This window comes from Taudactylus pleione, unplaced genomic scaffold, assembly GCF_031769625.1.
Source record: "Taudactylus pleione unplaced genomic scaffold, aTauple2 ptg000473l, whole genome shotgun sequence".
Taxonomy (NCBI): Eukaryota; Metazoa; Chordata; class Amphibia; order Anura; family Myobatrachidae; genus Taudactylus; species Taudactylus pleione.
Window position 1 is genome coordinate 4171889 of NW_028284875.1, and position 19949 is coordinate 4191837.

Sequence of the window (19949 nt, forward strand, 5' to 3'; positions counted from 1 at the left end):
AACTCTTTTACCAATAAAGAGGTAGTCTTTTGCATTCCATTTTGTTGACTAACTAAAGTAATGTTTACAGTGCATATGAACCAAAGCAGATGTGTGTACTGGTACCTTAAAAACAGTCATGTTTGTGATTTTTTTCTGCCTTCATATCAGGATGTTCAGGTAGCAGATGATAATCATTAACTGATGACATTAGAAAAAAAATTACATTTGCTCCAGGTGAGGCTTGAACTCACAACCTCGGCATTGCTCAACAAATACTGTCTTATAAGTACTGCTCGCTGACCGATTGCACCACAGGAGCACATGGTCAATGTATATTATTTTTAGTTGAGTGATTTTAGCATCGAGTTGACTAAGTATATTAACTTGGTTTATTAATTTTAAATTAGTTACTTTTTAAATCCACTAAACTACTGCACCCAATACTAAAGTACCTAATAAAAGTAATATTCCAATCATAAGTTAATCAATTATATTGTGCATTTGTGTTATTGCCCAGTTTTATGTATCCTTAGGTGTATATTGCAATGAATTCATGCCATTGCTGTACAGTTCAATATTATCATAATTGTAAAATAATTCCTGTTTATAAATAATTCCTGTTTATTTATCTTAAATAATATTTGCTATAAATATATGTAACTTCAATGTTGCATAGGGAAAATATACACTATAATACCAAAAAGTGCAGTATCTTTAAATAAAAATAAGTTAAATCTCACTTGTGCTCTATATTTAAAGGTAAACATTGTTTTTTTGGTCTGTAGCACCTAAATTGTCAGCAAAGTCAGTGTCCAAAGAAATATAAAAAGCAGAAAATTACCCTTTTGATGACATGGATGAAAGGACTTCAAGAAACCCATCAGCAATTGCCATAGACATTGTTATTTTGTAGCCACTCTGATATTAAATTGCAATTAAAACTTAATAGGTATGTTTTGGTAAATATGGATTTCATGCAATACCATTAAGACAGTCACCTGCATTGAAAAAAAGCATAACTTCTAGAATGAGAATGAGCATCAAAGGAACATGCATCCTAGATGAGACTTGAAGCCACTGTCCCAGGTGATAGCAAACTTATCCGGAAACTAATCCACAATGTCATCAGGATAAATGTCTGCTTTTAGATACAGGGCCATAATTTTGCAAGCTGAACAGTACCGGATTGTTAAGCAGATAAAAGTTTCTGGTGGAGCCATTTGTGCAGTATCAAGCAAGAATAAAGGGAGCATCTCCAGTAATTATATGGATGAAATAAAGCCCAGATGAGACTTGAAACCACAATCCCTATCTTAGGAGGCCAGTGCCTTATCCATTAGGCCAGTGGGGCTTAGTAACATCTTTGTGTGAAACTGATTTTTTCATTAGTATAGTCATTAATTGTTGCGATATAGGAAAGGCGTTTATTTGTGTTCTTTGCTTTACAAATCCCAGCATGAAATGTGATTGTACTAACCAGACCTAATAGTGTGGACCCTCATGTTACATTGCAGCAAAACAGATTGATGCAACTCTTTTACCAATAAAGAGGTAGTCTTTTGCATTCCATTTTGTAGACTAACTAAAGTAATGTTTACAGTGCATATGAACCAAAGCAGATGTGTGTACTGGTACCTTAAAAACAGTCATGTTTGTGATTTTTTTCTGCCTTCATATCAGGATGTTCAGGTAGCAGATGATAATCATTAACTGATTACATTAGAAAACAAATTACATTTGCTCCAGGTGAGGCTTGAACTCACAACCTCGGCATTGCTCAACAGATACTGTCTTATAAGTACTGCGCGCTAACCGATTGCGCCACAGAAGCACATGGTCAAAATGTATTATTTTTAGTTGAGTGATTTTAGCATCGAGTTGACTAAGTATATTACCTTGGTTTATTAATTTTAAATTAGTTACTTTTTAAATCCACTAAACTACTGCACCCAATACTAAAGTACCTAATAAAAGTAATATTCCAATCATAAGTTAATCAATTATATTGTGCATTTGTGTTATTGCCCAGTTTTATGTATCCTTAGGTGTAAATTGCAATGAATTCATGCCATTGCTGTACAGTTCAAAATTATCAAAATTGTAAAATAATTCCTGTTTATAAATAATTTCTGTTTATTTATCTTAAATAATATTTGCTATAAATATATGTAACTTCAATGTTGCATAGGGAAAATATACACTATAATACCAAAAAGTGCAGTATCTTTAAATAAAAATAAGTTAAATCTCACTTGTGCTCTATATTTAAAGGTAAACATTGTTTTTTTGGTCTGTAGCACCTAAATTGTCAGTAAAGTCAGTGTCCAAAGAAATATAAAAAGCAGAAAATTACCCTTTTGATGACATGGATGAAAGGACTTCAAGAAACCCATCAGCAATTGCCATAGACATTGTTATTTTGTAGCCACTCTGATATTAAATTGCAATTAAAACTTAATAGGTATGTTTTGGTATATATGGATTTCATGCAATACCATTAAGACAGTCACCTGCATTGAAAAAAAGCATAACTTCTAGAATGAGAATGAGCATCAAAGGAACATGCATCCTAGATGAGACTTGAAGCCACTGTCCCAGGTGATAGCAAACTTATCCGGAAACTAATCCACAATGTCATCAGGATAAATGTCTGCTTTTAGATACAGGGCCATAATTTTGCAAGCTGAACAGTACCGGATTGTTAAGCAGATAAAAGTTTCTGGTGGAGCCATTTGTGCAGTATCAAGCAAGAATAAAGGGAGCATCTCCAGTAATTATATGGATGAAATAAAGCCCAGATGATAGCTTAGGAGGCCAGTGCCTTATCCATTAGGCCAGTGGGGCTTAGTAACATCTTTGTGTGAAACTGATTTTTTCATTAGTATAGTCATTAATTGTTGCGATATAGGAAAGCCGTTTATTTGTGTTCTTTGCTTTACAAATCCCAGCATGAAATGTGATTGTACTAACCAGACCTAATAGTGTGGACCCTCATGTTACATTGCAGCAAAACAGATTGATGCAACTCTTTTACCAATAAAGAGGTAGTCTTTTGCATTCCATTTTGTTGACTAACTAAAGTAATGTTTACAGAGCATATGAACCAAAGCAGATGTGTGTACTGGTACCTTAAAAACAGTCATGTTTGTGATTTTTTTCTGCCTTCATATCAGGATGTTCAGGTAGCAGATGATAATCATTAACTGATTTTGTAGCCACTCTGATATTAAATTGCAATACCATTAAGACAGTCACCTGCATTGAAAAAAAGCATAACTTCTAGAATGAGAATGAGCATCAAAGGAACATGCATCCTAGATGAGACTTGAAGCCACTGTCCCAGGTGATAGCAAACTTATCCGGAAACTAATCCACAATGTCATCAGGATAAATGTCTGCTTTTAGATACAGGGCCATAATTTTGCAAGCTGAACAGTACCGGATTGTTAAGCAGATAAAAGTTTCTGGTGGAGCCATTTGTGCAGTATCAAGCAAGAATAAAGGGAACATCTCCAGTAATTATATGGATGAAATAAAGCCCAGATGAGACTTGAAACCACAATCCCTAGCTTAGGAGGCCAGTGCCTTATCCATTAGGCCAGTGGGGCTTAGTAACATCTTTGTGTGAAACTGATTTTTTCATTAGTATAATCATTAATTGTTGCGATATAGGAAAGCCGTTTATTTGTGTTCTTTGCTTTACAAATCCCAGCATGAAATGTGATTGTACTAACCAGACCTAATAGTGTGGACCCTCATGTTACATTGCAGCAAAACAGATTGATGCAACTCTTTTACCAATAAAGAGGTAGTCTTTTGCATTCCATTTTGTTGACTAACTAAAGTAATGTTTACAGTGTATATGAACCAAAGCAGATATGTGTACTGGTACCTTAAAAACAGTCATGTTTGTGATTTTTTTCTGCCTTCATATCAGGATGTTCAGGTAGCAGATGATAATCATTAACTGATGACATTAGAAAAAAATTACATTTGCACCAGGTGAGGCTTGAACTCACAACCTTGGCATTGCTCAACAGATACTGTCTTATAAGTACCGCGCGCTAACCGATTGCGCCACAGGAGCACATGGTCAAAGTGTGTTATTTTTAGTTGAGTGATTTTAGCATCGAGTTGACTAAGTATATTAACTTGGTTTATTAATTTTAAATTAGTTACTTTTTAAATCCACTAAACTACTGCACCCAATACTAAAGTACCTAATAAAAGTAATATTCTAATCATAAGTTAATCAATTATATTGTGCATTTGTGTTATTGCCCAGTTTTATGTATCCTTAGGTGTATATTGCAATGAATTCATGCCATTGCTGTACAGTTCAATATTATCAAAATTGTAAAATAATTCCTGTTTATAAATAATTTCTGTTTATTTATCTTAAATAATATTTGCTATAAATATATGTAACTTCAATGTTGCATAGGGAAAATATACACTATAATACCAAAAAGTGCAGTATCTTTAAATAAAAATAATTTAAATCTCACTTGTGCTCTATATTTAAAGGTAAACATTGTTTTTTTGGTCTGTAGCACCTAAATTGTCAGTAAAGTCAGTGTCCAAAGAAATATAAAAAGCAGAAAATTACTCTTTTGATGACATGGATGAAAGGACTTCAAGAAACCCATCAGCAATTGCCATAGACATTGTTATTTTGTAGCCACTCTGATATTAAATTGCAATTAAAACTTAATAGGTATGTTTTGGTATATATGGATTTCATGCAATACCATTAAGACAGTCACCTGCATTGAAAAAAAGCATAACTTCTAGAATGAGAATGAGCATCAAAGGAACATGCATCCTAGATGAGACTTGAAGCCACTGCCCCAGGTGATAGCAAACTTATCCGGAAACTAATCCACAATGTCATCAGGATAAATGTCTGCTTTTAGATACAGGGCCATAATTTTGCAAGCTGAACAGTACCGGATTGTTAAGCAGATAAAAGTTTCTGGTGGAGCCATTTGTGCAGTATCAAGCAAGAATAAAGGGAACATCTCCAGTAATTATATGGATGAAATAAAGCCCAGATGAGACTTGAAACCTCAATCCCTAGCTTAGGAGGCCAGTGCATTATCCTTTAGGCCAGTGGGGCTTAGTAACATCTTTGTGTGAAACTGATTTTTTCATTAGTATAATCATTAATTGTTGCGATATAGAAAAGCCGTTTATTTGTGTTCTTTGCTTTACAAATCCCAGCATGAAATGTGATTGTACTAACCAGACCTAATAGTGTGGACCCTCATGTTACATTGCAGCAAAACAGATTGATGCAACTCTTTTACCAATAAAGAGGTAGTCTTTTGCATTCCATTTTGTTGACTAACTAAAGTAATGTTTACAGTGCATATGAACCAAAGCAGATGTGTGTACTGGTACCTTAAAAACAGTCATGTTTGTGATTTTTTTCTGCCTTCATATCAGGATGTTCAGGTAGCAGATGATAATCATTAACTGATGACATTAGAAAAAAAATTACATTTGCTCCAGGTGAGGCTTTAACTCACAACCTCGGCATTGCTCAACAGATACTGTCTTATAAGTACTGCGCGCTGACCGATTGCACCACAGGAGCACATGGTCAAAGTGTTTTATTTTTAGTTGAGTGATTTTAGCATCGAGTTGACTAAGTATATTAACTTGGTTTATTAATTTTAAATTAGTTACTTTTTAAATCCACTAAACTACTGCACCCAATACTAAAGTACCTAATAAAAGTAATATTCCAATCATAAGTTAATCAATTATATTGTGCATTTGTGTTATTGCCCAGTTTTATGTATCCTTAGGTGTATATTGCAATGAATTCATGCCATTGCTGTACAGTTCAATTTTATCAAAATTGTAAAATAATTCCTGTTTATTTATCTTAAATAATATTTGCTATAAATATATGTAACTTCAATGTTGCATAGGGAAAATATACACTATAATACCAAAAAGTGCAGTATCTTTAAATAAAAATAAGTTAAATCTCACTTGTGCTCTATATTTAAAGGTAAACATTGTTTTTTTGGTCTGTAGCACCTAAATTGTCAGTAAAGTCAGTGTCCAAAGAAATATAAAATGCAGAAAATTACCCTTTTGATGACATGGATGAATGGACTTCAAGAAACCCATCAGCAATTGCCATAGACATTGTTATTTTGTAGCCACTCTGATATTAAATTGCAATTAAAACTTAATAGGTATGTTTTGGTATATATGGATTTCATGCAATATCATTAAGACAGTCACCTGCATTGAAAAAAAAGCATAACTTCTGGTGGAGCCATATGTGCAGTATCAAGCAAGAATAAAGGGAACATCTCCAGTAATTATATGGATGAAATAAAGCCCAGATGAGACTTGAAACCACAATCCCTAGCTTAGGAGGCCAGTGCCTTATCCATTAGGCCAGTGGGGCTTAGTAACAACTTTGTGTGAAACTGATTTTTTCATTAGTATAATCATTAATTGTTGTGATATAGGAAAGCCGTTTATTTGTGTTCTTTGCTTTACAAATCCCAGCATGAAATGTGATTGTACTAACCAGACCTAATAGTGTGGACCCTCATTTTACATTGCAGCAAAACAGATTGATGCAACTCTTTTACCAATAAAGAGGTAGTCTTTTGCATTCCATTTTGTTGACTAACTAAAGTAATGTTTACAGTGCATATGAACCAAAGCAGATGTGTGTACTGGTACCTTAAAAACAGTCATGTTTGTGATTTTTTTCTGCCTTCATATCAGGATGTTCAGGTAGCAGATGATAATCATTAACTGATGACATTAGAAAAAAAATTACATTTGCTCCAGGTGAGGCTTGAACTCACAACCTCGGCATTGCTCAACAGATACTGTCTTATAAGTACCGCGCGCTAACCGATTGCGCCACAGGAGCACATGTTCAAATTGTATTATTTTTAGTTGAGTGATTTTAGCATCGAGTTGACTAAGTATATTAACTTGGTTTATTAATTTTAAATTAGTTACTTTTTAAATCCACTAAACTACTGCACCCAATACTAAAGTACCTAATAAAAGTAATATTCCAATCATAAGTTATTCAATTATATTGTGCATTTGTGTTATTGCCCAGTTTTATGTATCCTTAGGTGTATATTGCAATGAATTCATGCCATTGCTGTACAGTTCAATATTATCAAAATTGTAAAATAATTCCTGTTTATAAATAATTTCTGTTTATTTATCTTAAATAATATTTGCTATAAATATATGTAACTTCAATGTTGCATAGGGAAAATATACACTATAATACCAAAAAGTGCAGTATCTTTAAATAAAAATAAGTTAAATCTCACTTGTGCTCTATATTTAAAGGTAAACATTGTTTTTTTGGTCTGTAGCACCTAAATTGTCAGTAAAGTCAGTGTCCAAAGAAATATAAAAAGCAGAAAATTACCCTTTTGATGACATGGATGAAAGGACTTCAAGAAACCCATCAGCAATTGCCATAGACATTGTTATTTTGTAGCCACTCTGATATTAAATTGCAATTAAAACTTAATAGGTATGTTTTGGTATATATGGATTTCATGCAATACCATTAAGACAGTCACCTGCATTGAAAAAAAGCATAACTTCTAGAATGAGAATGAGCATCAAAGGAACATGCATCCTAGATGAGACTTGAAGCCACTGTCCCAGGTGATAGCAAACTTATCCGGAAACTAATCCACAATGTCATCAGGATAAATGTCTGCTTTTAGATACAGGGCCATAATTTTGCAAGCTGAACAGTACCGGATTGTTAAGCAGATAAAAGTTTCTGGTGGAGCCATTTGTGCAGTATCAAGCAAGAATAAAGGGAACATCTCCAGTAATTATATGGATGACATAAAGCCCAGATGAGACTTGAAACCACAATCCCTAGCTTAGGAGGCCAGTGCCTTATCCATTAGGCCAGTGGGGCTTAGTAACATCTTTGTGTGAAACTGATTTTTTCATTAGTATAATCATTAATTGTTGCGATATAGGAAAGCCGTTTATTTGTGTTCTTTGCTTTACAAATCCCAGCATGAAATGTGATTGTACTAACCAGACCTAATAGTGTGGACCCTCATGTTACATTGCAGCAAAACAGATTGATGCAACTCTTTTACCAATAAAGAGGTAGTCTTTTGCATTCCATTTTGTTGACTAACTAAAGTAATGTTTACAGTGCATATGAACCAAAGCAGAAGTGTGTACTGGTACCTTAAAAACAGTCATGTTTGTGATTTTTTTCTGCCTTCATATCAGGATGTTCAGGTAGCAGATGATAATCATTAACTGATGACATTAGAAAAAAAATTACATTTGCTGCAGGTGAGGCTTGAACTCACAACCTCGGCATTGCTCAACAGATACTGTCTTATAAGTACCGCGCGCTAACCGATTGCGCCACAGGAGCACATGGTCAAAGTGTATTATTTTTAGTTGAGTGATTTTAGCATCGAGTTGACTAAGTATATTAACTTGGTTTATTAATTTTAAATTAGTTACTTTTTAAATCCACTAAACTACTGCACCCAATACTAAAGTACCTAATAAAAGTAATATTCCAATCATAAGTTAATCAATTATATTGTGCATTTGTGTTATTGCCCAGTTTTATGTATCCTTAGTTGTATATTGCAATGAATTCATGCCATTGCTGTACAGTTCAATATTATCAAAATTGGAAAATAATTCCTGTTTATAAATAATTTCTGTTTATTTATCTTAAATAATATTTGCTATAAATATATGTAAATTCAATGTTGCATAGGGAAAATACACACTATAATACCAACAAGTGCAGTATCTTTAAATAAAAATAAGTTAAATCTCACTTGTGCTCTATATTTAAAGGTAAACATTGTTTTTTTGGTCTGTAGCACCTAAATTGTCAGTAAAGTCAGTGTCCAAAGAAATATAAAAAGCAGAAAATTACCCTTTTGATGACATGGATGAAAGGACTTCAAGAAACCCATCAGCAATTGCCATAGACATTGTTATTTTGTAGCCACTCTGATATTAAATTGCAATTAAAACTTAATAGGTATGTTTTGGTATATATGGATTTCATGCAATACCATTAAGACAGTCACCTGCATTGAAAAAAAACATAACTTCTAGAATGAGAATGAGCATCAAAGGAACATGCATCCTAGATGAGACTTGAAGCCACTGTCCCAGGTGATAGCAAACTTATCCGGAAACTAATCCACAATGTCATCAGGATAAATGTCTGCTTTTAGATACAGGGCCATAATTTTGCAAGCTGAACAGTACCGGATTGTTAAGCAGATAAAAGTTTCTGGTGGAGCCATTTGTGCAGTATCAAGCAAGAATAAAGGGAACATCTCCAGTAATTATATGGATGAAATAAAGCCCAGATGAGACTTGAAACCACAATCCCTAGCTTAGGAGGCCAGTGCCTTATCCATTAGGCCAGTGGGGCTTAGTAACATCTTTGTGTGAAACTGATTTTTTCATTAGTATAATCATTAATTGTTGCGATATAGGAAAGCCATTTATTTGTGTTCTTTGCTTTACAAATCCCAGCATGAAATGTGATTGTACTAACCAGACCTAATAGTGTGGACCCTCATGTTACATTGCAGCAAAACAGATTGATGCAACTCTTTTACCAATAAAGAGGTAGTCTTTTGCATTCCATTTTGTTGACTAACTAAAGTAATGTTTACAGTGTATATGAACCAAAGCAGATGTGTGTACTGGTACCTTAAAAACAGTCATGTTTGTGATTTTTTTCTGCCTTCATATCAGGATGTTCAGGTAGCAGATGATAATCATTAACATTAGAAAAAAAATTACATTTGCTCCAGGTGAGGCTTGAACTCACAACCTCGGCATTGCTCAACAGATACTGTCTTATAAGTACCGCGCGCTAACCGATTGCGCCACAGGAGCACATGGTCAAAGTGTATTATTTTTAGTTGAGTGATTTTAGCATCGAGTTGACTAAGTATATTAACTTGGTTTATTAATTTTAAATTAGTTACTTTTTAAATCCACTAAACTACTGCACCCAATACTAAAGTACCTAATAAAAGTAATATTCCAATCATAAGTTAATCAATTATATTGTGCATTTGTGTTATTGCCCAGTTTTATGTATCCTTAGGTGTATATTGCAATGAATTCATGCCATTGCTGTACAGTTCAATATTATCAAAATAGTAAAATAATTCCTGTTTATAAATAATTTCTGTTTATTTATCTTAAATAATATTTGCTATAAATATATGTAACTTCAATGTTGCATAGGGAAAATATACACTATAATACCAAAAAGTGCAGTATCTTTAAATAAAAATAAGTTAAATCTCCCTTGTGCTCTATATTTAAAGGTAAACATTGTTTTGTTGGTCTGTAGCACCTAAATTGTCAGTAAAGTCAGTGTCCAAAGAAATATAAAAAGCAGAAAATTACCCTTTTGATGACATGGATGAAAGGACTTCAAGAAACCCATCAGCAATTGCCATAGACATTGTTATTTTGTAGCCACTCTGATATTAAATTGCAATACCATTAAGACAGTCACCTGCATTGAAAAAAAGCATAACTTCTAGAATGAGAATGAGCATCAAAGGAACATGCATCCTAGATGAGACTTGAAGCCACTGTCCCAGGTGATAGCAAACTTATCCGGAAACTAATACACAATGTCATCAGGATAAATGTCTGCTTTTAGATACAGGGCCATAATTTTGCAAGCTGAACAGTACCGGATTGTTAAGCAGATAAAAGTTTCTGGTGGAGCCATTTGTGCAGTATCAAGCAAGAATAAAGGGAACATCTCCAGTAATTATATGGATGAAATAAAGCCCAGATGAGACTTGAAACCACAATCCCTAGCTTAGGAGGCCAGTGCCTTATCCATTAGGCCAGTGGGGCTTAGTAACATCTTTGTGTGAAACTGATTTTTTCATTAGTATAATCATTAATTGTTGCGATATAGGAAAGCCGTTTATTTGTGTTCTTTGCTTTACAAATCCCAGCATGAAATGTGATTGTACTAACCAGACCTAATAGTGTGGACCCTCATGTTACATTGCAGCAAAACAGATTGATGCAACTCTTTTACCAATAAAGAGGTAGTCTTTTGCATTCCATTTTGTTGACTAACTAAAGTAATGTTTACAGTGTATATGAACCAAAGCAGATATGTGTACTGGTACCTTAAAAACAGTCATGTTTGTGATTTTTTTCTGCCTTCATATCAGGATGTTCAGGTAGCAGATGATAATCATTAACTGATGACATTAGAAAAAAAATTACATTTGCACCAGGTGAGGCTTGAACTCACAACCTTGGCATTGCTCAACAGATACTGTCTTATAAGTACGGCACGCTAACTGATTGCGCCACAGGAGCACATGGTCAAAGTGTATTATTTTTAGTTGAGTGATTTTAGCATCGAGTTGACTAAGTATATTAACTTGGTTTATTAATTTTAAATTAGTTACTTTTTAAATCCACTAAACTACTGCACCCAATACTAAAGTACCTAATAAAAGTAATATTCTAATCATAAGTTAATCAATTATATTGTGCATTTGTGTTATTGCCCAGTTTTATGTATCCTTAGGTGTATATTGCAATGAATTCATGCCATTGCTGTACAGTTCAATATTATCAAAATTGTAAAATAATTCCTGTTTATAAATAATTTCTGTTTATTTATCTTAAATAATATTTGCTATAAATATATGTAACTTCAATGTTGCATAGGGAAAATATACACTATAATACCAAAAAGTGCAGTATCTTTAAATAAAAATAATTTAAATCTCACTTGTGCTCTATATTTAAAGGTAAACATTGTTTTTTTGGTCTGTAGCACCTAAATTGTCAGTAAAGTCAGTGTCCAAAGAAATATAAAATGCAGAAAATTACCCTTTTGATGACATGGATGAATGGACTTCAAGAAACCCATCAGCAATTGCCATAGACATTGTTATTTTGTAGCCACTCTGATATTAAATTGCAATTAAAACTTAATAGGTATGTTTTGGTATATATGGATTTCATGCAATATCATTAAGACAGTCACCTGCATTGAAAAAAAACATAACTTCTAGAATGAGAATGAGCATCAAAGGAACATGCATCCTAGATGAGACTTGAAGCCACTGTCCCAGGTGATAGCAAACTTATCCGGAAACTAATCCACAATGTCATCAGGATAAATGTCTGCTTTTAGATACAGGGCCATAATTTTGCAAGCTGAACAGTACCGGATTGTTAAGCAGATAAAAGTTTCTGGTGGAGCCATTTGTGCAGTATCAAGCAAGAATAAAGGGAACATCTCCAGTAATTATATGGATGACATAAAGCCCAGATGAGACTTGAAACCACAATCCCTAGCTTAGGAGGCCAGTGCCTTATCCATTAGGCCAGTGGGGCTTAGTAACATCTTTGTGTGAAACTGATTTTTTCATTAGTATAATCATTAATTGTTGTGATATAGGAAAGCCGTTTATTTGTGTTCTTTGCTTTACAAATCCCAGCATGAAATGTGATTGTACTAACCAGACCTAATAGTGTGGACCCTCATGTTACATTGCAGCAAAACAGATTGATGCAACTCTTTTACCAATAAAGAGGTAGTCTTTTGCATTCCATTTTGTTGACTAACTAAAGTAATGTTTACAGTGCATATGAACCAAAGCAGATGTGTGTACTGGTACCTTAAAAACAGTCATGTTTGTGATTTTTTTCTGCCTTCATATCAGGATGTTCAGGTAGCAGATGATAATCATTAACTGATGACATTAGAAAAAAAATTACATTTGCTGCAGGTGAGGCTTGAACTCACAACCTCGGCATTGCTCAACAGATACTGTCTTATAAGTACCGCGCGCTAACTGATTGCGCCACAGGAGCACATGGTCAAAGTGTATTATTTTTAGTTGAGTGATTTTAGCATCGAGTTGACTAAGTATATTAACTTGGTTTATTAATTTTAAATTAGTTACTTTTTAAATCCACTAAACTACTGCACCCAATACTAAAGTACCTAATAAAAGTAATATTCCAATCATAAGTTAATCAATTATATTGTGCATTTGTGTTATTGCCCAGTTTTATGTATCCTTAGGTGTATATTGCAATGAATTCATGCCATTGCTGTACAGTTCAATATTATCATAATTGTAAAATAATTCCTTTTTATAAATAATTCCTGTTTATTTATCTTAAATAATATTTGCTATAAATATATGTAACTTCAATGTTGCATAGGGAAAATATACACTATAATACCAAAAAGTGCAGTATCTTTAAATAAAAATAAGTTAAATCTCACTTGTGCTCTATATTTAAAGGTAAACATTGTTTTTTTGGTCTGTAGCACCTAAATTGTCAGTAAAGTCAGTGTCCAAAGAAATATAAAATGCAGAAAATTACCCTTTTGATGACATGGATGAATGGACTTCAAGAAACCCATCAGCAATTGCCATAGACATTGTTATTTTGTAGCCACTCTGATATTAAATTGCAATTAAAACTTAATAGGTATGTTTTGGTATATATGGATTTCATGCAATACCATTAAGACAGTCACCTGCATTGAAAAAAAGCATAACTTCTAGAATGAGAATGAGCATCAAAGGAACATGCATCCTAGATGAGACTTGAAGCCACTGTCCCAGGTGATAGCAAACTTATCCGGAAACTAATCCACAATGTCATCAGGATAAATGTCTGCTTTTAGATACAGGGCCATAATTTTGCAAGCTGAACAGTACCGGATTGTTAAGCAGATAAAAGTTTCTGGTGGAGCCATTTGTGCAGTATCAAGCAAGAATAAAGGGAACATCTCCAGTAATTATATGGATGAAATAAAGCCCAGATGAGACTTGAAACCTCAATCCCTAGCTTAGGAGGCCAGTGCATTATCCTTTAGGCCAGTGGGGCTTAGTAACATCTTTGTGTGAAACTGATTTTTTCATTAGTATAATCATTAATTGTTGCGATATAGAAAAGCCGTTTATTTGTGTTCTTTGCTTTACAAATCCCAGCATGAAATGTGATTGTACTAACCAGACCTAATAGTGTGGACCCTCATGTTACATTGCAGCAAAACAGATTGATGTAACTCTTTTACCAATAAAGAGGTAGTCTTTTGCATTCCATTTTGTTGACTAACTAAAGTAATGTTTACAGTGCATATGAACCAAAGCAGATGTGTGTACTGGTACCTTAAAAACAGTCATGTTTGTGATTTTTTTCTGCCTTCATATCAGGATGTTCAGGTAGCAGATGATAATCATTAACTGATGACATTAGAAAACAAATTACATTTGCTCCAGGTGAGGCTTTGCTCCAGGTGAGGCATTGCTCAACAGATACTGTCTTATAAGCACTGCGCGCTGACCGATTGCACCACAGGAGCACATGGTCAAATTGTATTATTTTTAGTTGAGTGATTTTAGCATCGAGTTGACTAAGTATATTAACTTGGTTTATTAATTTTAAATTAGTTACTTTTTAAATCCACTAAACTACTGCACCCAATACTAAAGTACCTAATAAAAGTAATATTCCAATCATAAGTTAATCAATTATATTGTGCATTTGTGTTATTGCCCAGTTTTATGTATCCTTAGGTGTATATTGCAATGAATTCATGCCATTGCTGTACAGTTCAATATTATCATAATTGTAAAGTAATTCCTTTTTATAAATAATTCCTGTTTATTTATCTTAAATAATATTTGCTATAAATATATGTAACTTCAATGTTGCATAGGGAAAATATACACTATAATACCAAAAAGTGCAGTATCTTTAAATAAAAATAAGTTAAATCTCACTTGTGCTCTATATTTAAAGGTAAACATTGTTTTTTTGGTCTGTAGCACCTAAATTGTCAGTAAAGTCAGTGTCCAAAGAAATATAAAAAGCAGAAAATTACCCTTTTGATGACATGGATGAAAGGACTTCAAGAAACCCATCAGCAATTGCCATAGACATTGTTATTTTGTAGCCACTCTGATATTAAATTGCAATTAAAACTTAATAGGTATGTTTTGGTATATATGGATTTCATGCAATACCATTAAGACAGTCACCTGCATTGAAAAAAAGCATAACTTCTAGAATGAGAATGAGCATCAAAGGAACATGCATCCTAGATGAGACTTGAAGCCACTGTCCCAGGTATTACCAAACTTATCCGGAAACTAATCCACAATGTCATCAGGATAAATGTCTGCTTTTAGATACAGGGCCATAATTTTGCAAGCTGAACAGTACCGGATTGTTAAGCAGATAAAAGTTTCTGGTGGAGCCATTTGTGCAGTATCAAGCAAGAATAAAGGGAACATCTCCAGTAATTATATGGATGAAATAAAGCCCAGATGAGACTTGAAACCACAATCCCTAGCTTAGGAGGCCAGTGCCTTATCCATTAGGCCAGTGGGGCTTAGTAACATCTTTGTGTGAAACTGATTTTTTCATTAGTATAGTCATTAATTGTTGCGATATAGGAAAGCCATTTATTTGTGTTCTTTGCTTTACAAATCCCAGCAAGAAATGTGATTGTACTAACCAGACCTAATAGTGTGGACCCTCATGTTACATTGCAGCAAAACAGATTGATGCAACTCTTTTACCAATAAAGAGGTAGTCTTTTGCATTCCATTTTGTTGACTAACTAAAGTAATGTTTACAGTGCATATGAACCAAAGCAGATGTGTGTACTGGTACCTTAAAAACAGTCATGTTTGTGATTTTTTTCTGCCTTCATATCAGGATGTTCAGGTAGCAGATGATAATCATTAACTGATGACATTAGAAAAAAAATTACATTTGCTCCAGGTGAGGCTTGAACTCACAACCTCGGCATTGCTCAACAGATACTGTCTTATAAGTACTGCGCGCTGACCGATTGCACCACAGGAGCACATGGTCAAAGTGTATTATTTTTAGTTGAGTGATTTTAGCATCGAGTTGACTAAGTATATTAACTTGGTTTATTAATTTTAAATTAGTTACTTTTTAAATCAACTAAACTACTGCACCCAATACTAAAGTACCTAATAAAAGTAATATTCTAATCATAAGTTAATCAATTATATTGTGCATTTGTGTTATTGCCCAGTTTTATGTATCCTTAGGTGTATATTGCAATGAATTCATGCCATTGCTGTACAGTTCAATATTATCAAAATTGTAAAATAATTCCTGTTTATAAATAATTCCTGTTTATTTATCTTAAATAATATTTGCTATAAATATATGTAACTTCAATGTTGCATAGGGAAAATATACACTATAATACCAAAAAGTGCAGTATCTTTAAATAAAAATAAGTTAAATCTCACTTGTGCTCTATATTTAAAGGTAAACATTGTTTTTTTGGTCTGTAGCACCTAAATTGTCAGTAAAGTCAGTGTCCAAAGAAATATAAAAAGCAGAAAATTACCCTTTTGATGACATGGATGAAAGGACTTCAAGAAACCCATCAGCAATTGCCATAGACATTGTTATTTTGTAGCCACTCTGATATTAAATTGCAATTAAAACTTAATAGGTATGTTTTGGTATATATGGATTTCATGCAATACCATTAAGACAGTCACCTGCATTGAAAAAAAACATAACTTCTAGAATGAGAATGAGCATCAAAGGAACATGCATCCTAGATGAGACTTGAAGCCACTGTCCCAGGTGATAGCAAACTTATCCGGAAACTAATCCACAATGTCATCAGGATAAATGTCTGCTTTTAGATACAGGGCCATAATTTTGCAAGCTGAACAGTACCGGATTGTTAAGCAGATAAAAGTTTCTGGTGGAGCCATTTGTGCAGTATCAAGCAAGAATAAAGGGAACATCTCCAGTAATTATATGGATGAAATAAAGCCCAGATGAGACTTGAAACCACAATCCCTAGCTTAGGAGGCCAGTGCCTTATCCATTAGGCCAGTGGGGCTTAGTAACATCTTTGTGTGAAACTGATTTTTTCATTAGTATAATCATTAATTGTTGCGATATAGGAAAGCCGTTTATTTGTGTTCTTTGCTTTACAAATCCCAGCATGAAATGTGATTGTACTAACCAGACCTAATAGTGTGGACCCTCATGTTACATTGCAGCAAAACAGATTGATGCAACTCTTTTACCAATAAAGAGGTAGTCTTTTGCATTCCATTTTGTTGACTAACTAAAGTAATGTTTACAGTGTATATGAACCAAAGCAGATGTGTGTACTGGTACCTTAAAAACAGTCATGTTTGTGATTTTTTTCTGCCTTCATATCAGGATGTTCAGGTAGCAGATGATAATCATTAACATTAGAAAAAAAATTACATTTGCTCCAGGTGAGGCTTGAACTCACAACCTCGGCATTGCTCAACAGATACTGTCTTATAAGTACCGCGCGCTAACCGATTGCGCCACAGGAGCACATGGTCAAAGTGTATTATTTTTAGTTGAGTGATTTTAGCATCGAGTTGACTAAGTATATTAACTTGGTTTATTAATTTTAAATTAGTTACTTTTTAAATCCACTAAACTACTGCACCCAATACTAAAGTACCTAATAAAAGTAATATTCCAATCATAAGTTAATCAATTATATTGTGCATTTGTGTTATTGCCCAGTTTTATGTATCCTTAGGTGTATATTGCAATGAATTCATGCCATTGCTGTACAGTTCAATATTATCAAAATAGTAAAATAATTCCTGTTTATAAATAATTTCTGTTTATTTATCTTAAATAATATTTGCTATAAATATATGTAACTTCAATGTTGCATAGGGAAAATATACACTATAATACCAAAAAGTGCAGTATCTTTAAATAAAAATAAGTTAAATCTCCCTTGTGCTCTATATTTAAAGGTAAACATTGTTTTGTTGGTCTGTAGCACCTAAATTGTCAGTAAAGTCAGTGTCCAAAGAAATATAAAAAGCAGAAAATTACCCTTTTGATGACATGGATGAAAGGACTTCAAGAAACCCATCAGCAATTGCCATAGACATTGTTATTTTGTAGCCACTCTGATATTAAATTGCAATACCATTAAGACAGTCACCTGCATTGAAAAAAAGCATAACTTCTAGAATGAGAATGAGCATCAAAGGAACATGCATCCTAGATGAGACTTGAAGCCACTGTCCCAGGTGATAGCAAACTTATCCGGAAACTAATACACAATGTCATCAGGATAAATGTCTGCTTTTAGATACAGGGCCATAATTTTGCAAGCTGAACAGTACCGGATTGTTAAGCAGATAAAAGTTTCTGGTGGAGCCATTTGTGCAGTATCAAGCAAGAATAAAGGGAACATCTCCAGTAATTATATGGATGAAATAAAGCCCAGATGAGACTTGAAACCACAATCCCTAGCTTAGGAGGCCAGTGCCTTATCCATTAGGCCAGTGGGGCTTAGTAACATCTTTGTGTGAAACTGATTTTTTCATTAGTATAATCATTAATTGTTGCGATATAGGAAAGCCGTTTATTTGTGTTCTTTGCTTTACAAATCCCAGCATGAAATGTGATTGTACTAACCAGACCTAATAGTGTGGACCCTCATGTTACATTGCAGCAAAACAGATTGATGCAACTCTTTTACCAATAAAGAGGTAGTCTTTTGCATTCCATTTTGTTGACTAACTAAAGTAATGTTTACAGTGTATATGAACCAAAGCAGATATGTGTACTGGTACCTTAAAAACAGTCATGTTTGTGATTTTTTTCTGCCTTCATATCAGGATGTTCAGGTAGCAGATGATAATCATTAACTGATGACATTAGAAAAAAAATTACATTTGCACCAGGTGAGGCTTGAACTCACAACCTTGGCATTGCTCAACAGATACTGTCTTATAAGTACGGCACGCTAACTGATTGCGCCACAGGAGCACATGGTCAAAGTGTATTATTTTTAGTTGAGTGATTTTAGCATCGAGTTGACTAAGTATATTAACTTGGTTTATTAATTTTAAATTAGTTACTTTTTAAATCCACTAAACTACTGCACCCAATACTAAAGTACCTAATAAAAGTAATATTCTAATCATAAGTTAATCAATTATATTGTGCATTTGTGTTATTGCCCAGTTTTATGTATCCTTAGGTGTATATTGCAATGAATTCATGCCATTGCTGTACAGTTCAATATTATCAAAATTGTAAAATAATTCCTGTTTATAAATAATTTCTGTTTATTTATCTTAAATAATATTTGCTATAAATATATGTAACTTCAATGTTGCATAGGGAAAATATACACTATAATACCAAAAAGTGCAGTATCTTTAAATAAAAATAATTTAAATCTCACTTGTGCTCTATATTTAAAGGTAAACATTGTTTTTTTGGTCTGTAGCACCTAAATTGTCAGTAAAGTCAGTGTCCAAAGAAATATAAAATGCAGAAAATTACCCTTTTGATGACATGGATGAATGGACTTCAAGAAACCCATCAGCAATTGCCATAGACATTGTTATTTTGTAGCCACTCTGATATTAAATTGCAATTAAAACTTAATAGGTATGTTTTGGTATATATGGATTTCATGCAATATCATTAAGACAGTCACCTGCATTGAAAAAAAACATAACTTCTAGAATGAGAATGAGCATCAAAGGAACATGCATCCTAGATGAGACTTGAAGCCACTGTCCCAGGTGATAGCAAACTTATCCGGAAACTAATCCACAATGTCATCAGGATAAATGTCTGCTTTTAGATACAGGGCCATAATTTTGCAAGCTGAACAGTACCGGATTGTTAAGCAGATAAAAGTTTCTGGTGGAGCCATTTGTGCAGTATCAAGCAAGAATAAAGGGAACATCTCCAGTAATTATATGGATGACATAAAGCCCAGATGAGACTTGAAACCACAATCCCTAGCTTAGGAGGCCAGTGCCTTATCCATTAGGCCAGTGGGGCTTAGTAACATCTTTGTGTGAAACTGATTTTTCATT

General features: G+C 33.7%; 7 non-coding genes across 7 annotated transcripts; all 7 read right to left on the reverse strand.

Moving 5' to 3' along the window:
* Window positions 1-1720: 1720 nt before the first annotated feature.
* TRNAI-UAU (transfer RNA isoleucine (anticodon UAU)) lies at window positions 1721-1813 on the reverse strand. The gene is given in 2 exon segments: window positions 1721-1756; window positions 1776-1813. It is a non-coding gene; the product is annotated as a tRNA-Ile (tRNA).
* A 2163-nt stretch (window positions 1814-3976) lies between these two features.
* On the reverse strand, window positions 3977-4069 carry TRNAI-UAU (transfer RNA isoleucine (anticodon UAU)). Its single transcript is given in 2 exon segments — window positions 3977-4012; window positions 4032-4069. It is a non-coding gene; the product is annotated as a tRNA-Ile (tRNA).
* Window positions 4070-6799: 2730 nt separating this feature from the next.
* TRNAI-UAU (transfer RNA isoleucine (anticodon UAU)) lies at window positions 6800-6892 on the reverse strand. Its single transcript is given in 2 exon segments — window positions 6800-6835; window positions 6855-6892. It is a non-coding gene; the product is annotated as a tRNA-Ile (tRNA).
* Window positions 6893-8311: 1419 nt separating this feature from the next.
* Window positions 8312-8404, reverse strand: TRNAI-UAU (transfer RNA isoleucine (anticodon UAU)). Its single transcript is given in 2 exon segments — window positions 8312-8347; window positions 8367-8404. It is a non-coding gene; the product is annotated as a tRNA-Ile (tRNA).
* Window positions 8405-9816: 1412 nt separating this feature from the next.
* On the reverse strand, window positions 9817-9909 carry TRNAI-UAU (transfer RNA isoleucine (anticodon UAU)). Its single transcript is given in 2 exon segments — window positions 9817-9852; window positions 9872-9909. It is a non-coding gene; the product is annotated as a tRNA-Ile (tRNA).
* A 5908-nt stretch (window positions 9910-15817) lies between these two features.
* TRNAI-UAU (transfer RNA isoleucine (anticodon UAU)) lies at window positions 15818-15910 on the reverse strand. Its single transcript is given in 2 exon segments — window positions 15818-15853; window positions 15873-15910. It is a non-coding gene; the product is annotated as a tRNA-Ile (tRNA).
* A 1412-nt stretch (window positions 15911-17322) lies between these two features.
* TRNAI-UAU (transfer RNA isoleucine (anticodon UAU)) lies at window positions 17323-17415 on the reverse strand. The gene is given in 2 exon segments: window positions 17323-17358; window positions 17378-17415. It is a non-coding gene; the product is annotated as a tRNA-Ile (tRNA).
* Between the last annotated feature and the right edge of the window lie 2534 nt (window positions 17416-19949).